Consider the following 9603-nt stretch of genomic DNA (forward strand, 5'->3'; position numbering starts at 1 on the left):
CCTTGTGTTGGTCCCAAATGTTCTTCATAAGATTTTTTATATTTTACAGACACTCCAGACCTTTACCAAGTCAAAAAATACTAATTTTTGGAAGGAATTACCCAAAATTACCCCATCACTGTCTTTGAATTATTGGTGCTATATATTGATCAACCCCCATTAAAGTTAGAGGTTAAATATATGAGGTTTTCAGCACTACTGTAACATCAAACAGCTCCTTGCTTGGAGCATGCTTGGAGATACGATGCAGCAATGACATCCTGGACACAAAATGAGCCGCCTCGTGCATGTGAGTCCCTCTCTGTCCTCTCCGTGTCTGGTTCCAACATGACAAGTGGTACAAAATTTATCATACATTGTATTAGAGCTAAACAGTGCACTAAAAATGCTTCTGATAACATCTGAGGCCAGTAACAGTAACAGAGTCTCGATTCATAATTGATCAGCACTGCCTTATGTTATAGTCTGATCTGAGACATTCAAAACAGGACACAAAATGGCGGCCAACTTGTTATATAACTATGCAGTACCCTAAAATATGGTTCTGAAAAGATTGTCTTGATTTATACTTTCGATTGTGGGTATCTTCTTCTTTTAACATCTGCCTGAAAGTATTAAGTGTTGAAAAATGATAATACCAGTTTATTATGAAGATGTTTATAAAAGGTTTAAAACATTACAGGCACAACATCCTACAAATAGAACAAGCAGTATTTAAATCTTGACCCGTTATTAAGTACGTTTAAGGTTATGGGGAAAAAAGCAATTTATACAATTCCAAACATTACCTCCAACCTTACAATGCATTAGCTCTGTTTGTTCCTACTCTTGGAAGCTCAAGGAAATTTGCCAATTTGCTTTCTTTTTCAGAACTGGATAGGAATGACACGTCTGTCCTGTAAGTGTTAACACCAACAGACGTTTTACCCCACAAACCCGAGAGTGGCACCAAACTTCTCTTCTAACTCTCTTCAATAAATGTATTTCCAGAAATTATTCCTTTAACTGAGGTCATATGATGCTGTTTGTACGACTGCACCAGGCAAGCAATTGGAAAACTTCTATTCATGCATCAGTTTCATTTCCCCAGGTTTTAACAAAAGCATTTAGGGATTAAGAGGCTAACTCACATGTAAGAGCAGTAAACTTAATAAGGTTAGCAGAATATTTCTTCTTTTTGCCTTTAAAAACTACTTCAGAAATGTCGGGCCAAAAAAAAAATAAATAAATAAACAAAATGTGGATGGGCTGAATATTTTCAGGGTAAATGTGGCTGTAGACTGGCACACGACAACCACCAACGGGAAAATTGGATGGGTGGGGAGGGGGTGACAAACAAAAAAGCTAAACAAAATTGTCTCAGTATGTAATTGGTCACAGCGTGGTCCCTCTTTTCTGCTGTATGACAATGTTTGTCCAGGTAGTTTCTCTCATTTTCCCAACTCAGAAACACACACACTCGTGCACATTTGCATCACTATTGTCGTGAAGGCCTTAAATCTCCTAGATTCACTCATTGACCTTAAGCCTCTAAGAATGGACACCAAACCCTAACCCTGACCTTAACCTAACACTAACCTCAGCCTAATATTTAATGATTTTGTCACACATGGCAGGTTTTTGCAGTGCGTACACACTCTCTCTAATAACTGTACTTCCCTCTCGAGGCACAGGGTGGTGCTAAAAGACCTGAAAGAAGATGCTAATAATTGACAAGCATCTCGATACATCAACTGGATTTCATAAAACTTGCAAAACAGAAAATTACAACCGAGAGATACCGTTCATCCTTCAACTAATACCTATAAATACTGACACATGCCCATTAATAGGGATGTCTGATAAGTCGGGCTGACAGAGTGATTCTTTCTTTACGCCTTTATGGATGAGAGAGTTGATGGAGGGCTGCAGACTTCCTGCTTTAGCTGCTGGCCTGGCACTTGTTGAAACTGGAACGCAGCCAGTTTCATTATGATCCACAAGCTTATCATATTTGGATAATCAGAGATTTAGCTGGATTTGAGCTTGTTAACTCATTACTGTTCCAAGGTGGATTGAGGACAGGGAGAGCCACCACCTGATCTAACTGTTAACAGTCGAACAGGGATGGAAAATAATTAAGAGTTAAGGATGATTTATTGAAGAATTAACGTGGTGACTTTGAGTTGACCTTTGAGATTTTGCAGTAACTGAACCATAATGTAACACACAGTGCATCACTATGCCTTGGGCCATGCTGCTCCTTGAAAAGGTGAGTCAGCTGAACTAATGGCTGTTTAATGGCCACTGGTCAGACCTTGTTTCCCTTCTGTGTGTGTGTGTTAAAATAGAGTGAAACTGAAAGGGAGGGCATGTGGACGTAAACATTTTTAGATAATGTTTTGTTTCTAATTTTATTTATTTATTTTTTTTCTGAGTGATTTCCTCCTGGGGCTGTGTTCAAAGTGGTTAATTAAAATGTGAAATCTAAAAGCAGTGGCAGTGAAACAATAGTTGTGCAGTCTTCCGAATGCATGCACATCAAAACTTTCATGGTGTCAGTAATTATGTCTGGTGCATATTAGTTAAGCTTAGGAAGAATACCAACCATTTGCATCACTATATTACAGGGTGTTAATCTATCTTAATGAGTGGTTTCTTTTTCAGGACTCAGCATTTACTGTGTAATTTCAAAGATGGTGGTTTACCTTGTCCTCATCATCTGAGGAGAGTAAAGCTTTCAGAGCCGATCACCCGTGATGGAGTGTTAAAGGGCAGCCTCTCCGCCCTGCTGCTGTGAATCAGGTCTGTGCTTTTGGCAGCAAGGTGACACAAAGGTTACGCTGCACTGACCTTTGTTGTACGATTGTCACACGTGATGGCAGATATGTACGGAGTCAAAGGAATGCCATAAAAGCAGTTTGGAAAAAACAAGTGAAATATGAAAAGAAATAAAGGAAAAAAATGTAGAAATATAAAGACAACAAACTATAAAAATATAATTGTAAGCATTTTCACGTATTATCACCTCTATTTCACAATTTATTTTGTTTCTAATTTTTAAATCTACCACTTGGATCTACTCCACTTTTCCTGTGTGATTTAAATTTTTTTATTTTTTTTTTTTTTCCTTATTTTTCTCTGTAATGTTTTTGGTTTTTCCTTTTGCTTTTTCTTTTCCTTGAAGAGCCAAGGAGACAAAAAACTCAATCCTTAATTCTTTTGGACTATAAATGGTCAGCACATCAAATTAATCCACAATAGTAAAAATGAACTTCATGTCAACCGGCAACAGCAAACTTCTGCTTCCACGTTAATGCAAGTAATAATAATCTAATATTAATCTCCTGATTATACTTGCATTCTTTTACTTAAGTCACCCAACATTTTCATTTGCAGGACTTTCAGCGCAGTTTCAGTTCAGTTTTACAGTGTGGTATTCTTGGTATTTAGTTGTCTTACTATGTCTTTATGAGGAGGAGAATCATCTTAATGTCACACAAATGTTTTCCTCACCACATGCACATGTTCATCTCCGTGTTTCCTGTTAGACATGGCCTCACCTTCGCCCTGACATCCCCATTAACTCCAACCATGAAGACAAAGGGCACACTAATCATTTCCAGCAGATATGACCCATAAATGTCATGCTCAACTTCACTTCACACCTTACCTTTGACATGTAAGGTCAGGCTCTAGTATGTCATTACGGAAGTGAATCTGGCCCTGCCAATCTGCACCAAACGTTTTGACCCCCAGACTTGTTTCAGAAGGGCATGTCGCAGTGAAAGCTTTTGGAGAGAGTTTTCATTCAGAAAGTTAGACTGCGTGAAACTCAAAGAGAAAAACACCTCCACAGCTGAGAACTGTTTATCCTTTACAGATGTTAAAAAGTACTAATGAAGGAGGATGGCCTTGAGTTATGAACTTGATTTGTCAAGGCTTTTGACTCACATTCTGTTTGAACAAATCATTAGAGACTAGAATATTTAAAGCCAGACTATGCATCTTTGAGCAAACAACGACCAGTGTAGTTGCAAATAGCAATTATAGCAGGATGTTACATTGAATTTCCTCACATTTCCTCAAGATTCCCTTGGGTCTGCTGCTTTAAAGATGTGAGCTTTAGCACAATGTTTGAATTGGTCATAGTGTCAGCAAAGTGACTCAGTAATGCCTTTCAGACAGTACAGACAATATGTAATGTAAGCTAACAATTTCTAAAATCAGTCACAATAAGCAGCTGATCACACCATATTAAGTACCCACAAAACCCCCAAGTCTATTGCACTGAGCAAATTTGACTTGCTTACGTATGTAGCTTATCCTTTCTAAGAAGATGCCTGTTCTGTTCAGTCTTTAAAAAGATACATGTTTCAGCCTTAATCATTTCAGTGCTGGCACGGTGGCTTTAATTTTCTCAGTGCCAACTCGAGGACAGAGCTAGGAATATTTTATCATTAGATTTGGCCCAATTTTTGAGTCAAAGTCAAATCATTTTGCAATTTTGGTTCTTTTCCATCATGTGTTTATACGTTGTCAGTGCGCCTTTTCTGTGTGGCTTTTATTTCTGTATACTTCTTTCTGCTACCCGCTCATCCTCTTCTAAACAAATTAACTGAGGTATATTTTTGCTATAGCAGTTGTCCATGAGCTGTGGCTGACTGCAGAAGTGATTGGATGCAATCTGTGATCTGCTATATTTACTGTGTGATGCTGAGGGTCAGTAAGATTTGGCTGCAGTAATGGCAGCATTTTGTAATCTTGTAATAACATGTTTATAAAAGGATTATGGTAGATAATGTTCGCAGAGTGGACAGGGTAATATCAGTAAAGCCCCTTCTTTATGCCATGTAAAATCCCACATCTGGAAGGCTAAACAAAGCTAGATGATCTGTGACAAGGGATACAACTGTTTTTATAAAGCAACATCCCACACATTATGGGTGTCCGAGCCGTAGCAAAAAACAATCTCCAGAGCCATTAACATAAATTGTGTAAGCAAACACTACTGCTTTTTCATAAATGCAGAGAGAAATATGAAATCAAGCGTGAAATGTAAGAGTTGCAATCCAGAGAATTATTGTGGCTCAGATTGAAATGGCGTGTGGCGGTGGGGGTGGATGGAAAACAGGCAACCACTTTGACGTGTCTAAAGGTCGATAAGTCAATAAGACATCTTGCTTATGATTCATTGCTTGCTTTGTAAATTAAGCCTTGCTCAAATACTGTGCTCTCTGTGCTCAGCAGTTCTGTTTGTCGTACTGTAAAACCTTGACAGTGCGCAGGAAGATGTGGCACATATTTATACAGTACAGTGTACAGCACATCTTGTTCTGCAGCTTGTTTCTCCACCTGCACCTGCAGAGACATACTGCTCCCAAGCTTTAAAAATTATTTCAATGTGAATATGCCTCAGATAAATCCCTGACATCTTCCTGAGCAAACAACCTGTCAGAGAAAAACATATCACCTCACACCCAGGGCCCATGTTTACCTGGAGGGAAGACTTACCTCACAATCTTGCACCTATCAGAATAAAGAAAGAAACAGCCGGTTGTTTATGTACAACCAGCATACAGCAGCAGTGGTGATAACTGGCACTGTTACATCATGCTGAAGGAAAGAATTTAGATACTTACTGGCTGAAGTTTTCAACCAACAGGTAAAAGCTAAGCGAAAAAAACCCCAAAAAACTCAATGTGCTAATTAAAAGAAAAAAACTGATAGAACTTCACAGCTTACAATATTTCATATGGACGTAAGGACGGACGTTCTATCAATCAGAAATCCCCTTCACAGTGCTATAAAGCAGTTGGCTGCGCATAAAATCAAGGCAATGCAAAGTTGGGTGGCACACAAGACATACATTTAAAAAGAAAATGGTTAAAAAAAAAAAGGGTTCCAAAAGTCATGGATCCTGTTTTTCCCATAATGCAGCTCACTGCCTGGTAAACACCCACATCTTTCAAACTCTGAACACTGTGGGCTGTAGCACAGGACTGTTTACACATTGTGGTTGTTTCAGTAATTTTCTCAGACTTAATAAACAGACAAAATATATTGTACTGTTTTAACACTTTATACTGTTCCCCATGACTAGTAAAAAGAGACTGACTTCTTTGAGAGCCACAGTTCCCAGATTATCTAGTGGAAATGAGTCTTGCATCCCTTCTCCCTAGAGACAAAGATGAATCTTAAAGAGAGATTCATTATCCAATTAAGGCTCACACCTGCGATTGCTGTAGTAGATGTACTTATTTCTCTGGAGGTAATTAGGTAGACATGTTGCATTTTCTCTAGATTTGTCAAAGACCAGATATTTGATGCTAAAAATACAAAACTTATCTGGCAATTCCTAAGCAGCCCAGTCGCCGGATATGTTTTATGTTTTATTCATGTGACATCAGTGTTAATTAACATTATCCGACTAAAGAGGAGATTTTCAGTGAGACCTTTGGAGAGTTTCTAGCAGTAATTTGTGCCAACAAATCCAGGTATTTTAGTGCAAAACATGATCTTTTCCTTACCCTGGCCAAAGTGTGTTTTGTGCCTAAACCTAATACACAACATAAAATTTAAAATTCAAACATACAGAAACATTAAGCTTCAACATATCATTGCAGGAGAGTACAGTGCCAACATTTAATTCCAGTGATTGGGTTGATGCCAAGGCAGAAAACAATATCTAAAAAGAGTGGATTCCATTAGAGAAGCGACTGGTCCAACCTCATTATGTTTACTTGTGAATAATGCAGCATTAATGGCTAATGAGTTTAGGTTGCAGGTAAATGGGTGCCCTTAGGTTGGTCACTGAATGTGGAGATCCATCTAAAACAGAATAATTAAAGGAGGAGGATATTAAAAAAGGAGTCCCTATTGCAGTGTTCTTGTTCTATTTAACGATACCCTTGAAGTCACAGGATATTATGTATTTCTTAGTGACATTTGATTCTGTTCAGTGCATTAAGTTCTCTTCCCAGAAGACCTGATTTGACTTGCCATTTCAGTGGTTAAGTACACCAGGCATATTCCCAATTTCTGTGAAGTTCTAGTGTTTGTTGGCAGTCCATGAACTGACGAATGTTCTTTTCTGAATCTCAAATACCGTCCTCGTCTTAAAAACTGTCTAAAATGATTGGTACCAGTGAGACTGGAGGGGTGAACGCTGTCTGCCCTTATTACTGAATCAGTTTTCTTTTTTCTTGAAACACAATGTCCTCACAGTATCCCTTGTCATGTGGGTTTGAAAAAAAGTACATTTATGGTACTCCAGGTCTAACTTTGGGGTTGATACCAAGACAGACTTTCTATTTCTACAGTCCTCTCTAAGGATGAAGATCAAGCAACAAAAACACCAAGTTGTGTTTGATTTCAGGCAGGGATTAATTGAATGTGCACAGTATGTTCCAGACACGCAACAGTCCAACACTGTTGGCTAAATGCTGGAGTTGAGCTTGGACCGTTACTGTTCAGGTTTTTGCAATCTTAACAAATTTAGTCACTGAAGGCCCTTCAAGCACTGGATTTCACTGCTGAAGCCATGTACATGGGGCGGGATTAACAGCCATATTTGACATTTAAAGATAGATCAGTTAGAGCAGAAAAGAAGATATATAAACACAAATGATCACCAATAAATAAATCAAACCATGCACACCTAGTGGACACAACGATACGAGGCTACAGAAATGAAATAACTGCACTTAAACAGCAGAACAAAACATCACCATAGCAGACAACACAGAGATGTATGCTCGCTGGGTGGTGCATTTAATGAGCGACTGAGTTGGGCAGATACAGCCTTTTCCCAACCACACCCAGGCACAATAATGCTAACCTTATTCTGCCTTCATTTTACTGCAATAGCATGTAAAGTATTATTTAATGTAATATTAATAAAACTATTTTTCAAAGGCACTGTTACTACATCTTGGGCTCAGTGCTGCCCAATATGATTGGGATTGATTTATGACCAAGCCAGTTTTTTTCCTTCTATATCACACTGATAATGGGGTCAGCCAGAGCAGTCTGCAGTGTTGGCACAGCACTAAACCAAAACACGGAGGTAGGTCTGGCTATGTGAGACTACTAGATGCCGAACCAGAGACCTTCCTGGAGTCTTGAGGTAGTTGTAAGACATGTTTATGCTTAAGGGAGGAACTTAATGCTAAAACCCAGAATCAGATATTACGGCAATATAAAGCAGCATCCATTAAATCTTATGTCTTTTGGACATAACTCAAATACTACCAATTAAGTTGTTGTGTATTGATGGTGAGAGTTTTGTGGTGTGCCTTGGGCATCAGCTCAAATACTCTGTTGATTCTTATTTACACTGCCAGAGATTTGCTGTCTGCTGTTGCTGTAAGCTTCACTGGTTTCAGGCAGAGATGAATATTGATAGCATCCAGATACATATTTCTTCATGACAAGAAACAAGTTTGTTTTTTCTGTATGTTATATTTAATTAAAGTTTAGTTTAGTTTGTTAGCAGTTCAGGGTGAGAACCGTTTGGTAAGGTCTTGGTTGACTGACATTGTAATAATATAATGGTAATGCACACAGAATGCATACGCAGGCTCACATGTAAATGCTGTTGTTATGCAATATTTTGTTGTTATCAGGAGTAAGACTTTGCATAAATGGTGGGAAGTCATTCCAGGAGCATTGGTAGGTTTACTATAACAAGCTCTTGCCAACCACGGGTCCTGCTTATGAGTCATTTATGACCCTGTTGGGTTTTCTGCTGTAATAGCACTTTGTATGGAGTGCTGAGATGAGGACAAACTGTATATTTAGTGTTCAGCTTGGTCTCTCGCTGTGTGATTAATGAGCAAGCAGACAGACAACCAGGGTGCATTCTAATCACCCACAAGGACAAAGAGTGATAGAAAGAGACAGAGGGTGTGAATCAAAGCCTCCTTACTAATGACCCCAACAACCTGTGATCTTAGACTGAATCTATAAAGGAAAAATCCACCCTAATGTTCATAAAAATAATATTCTGAAATGAAATTATCTCAAAATGTTGTCATTTTTCTTAAAAATAAACAGATTGGGACGAATTAGCCATACTTTGCTTCATGAAATCATTAGTAGATAATGACCTGTTATGTTACATGACAAATCTAACATTAGCTCATTTTCTACATTTCAAAAAAGATGCTCACTTTTATTTTATTTTATTTTATTCATTTTACTGACAGTGTGATGCATCTCTTTATGCAGTGGAAAAAACTTTTTTTGACCACCAGCTGCACCGTTGCATCACAGCAATTTACTCTGCATTTATTTTTATTTTTCTATATATACCAAATATCTTGTGCCCCCAAATTTTCTTTGGGTTGTACAAATGTCTGTTTTATCTAACATTATTTGCTCAATTGCATCCGTCCTGTACAATATTTCAGTTGGTTTTGGGTTGTTTTTCAGGCCCATTCACTTTTAATAAGTTAACTGTGCCATGATAAACAACAAGAAGTGCCATCAATTGCATTTTGAAAATATGCATTAGAGAGCCAATATCAGGCTATACATTTCAACATTTTGAAAAACTCTGTTTCAGATTAATAGGCACATTTGGGTACAAAGCAAGAGCCAAAGGCATCTTACTTACAGTTT

Source organism: Scatophagus argus, chromosome 18 (assembly GCF_020382885.2).
Source record: "Scatophagus argus isolate fScaArg1 chromosome 18, fScaArg1.pri, whole genome shotgun sequence".
Classification (NCBI taxonomy): Eukaryota; Metazoa; Chordata; class Actinopteri; family Scatophagidae; genus Scatophagus; species Scatophagus argus.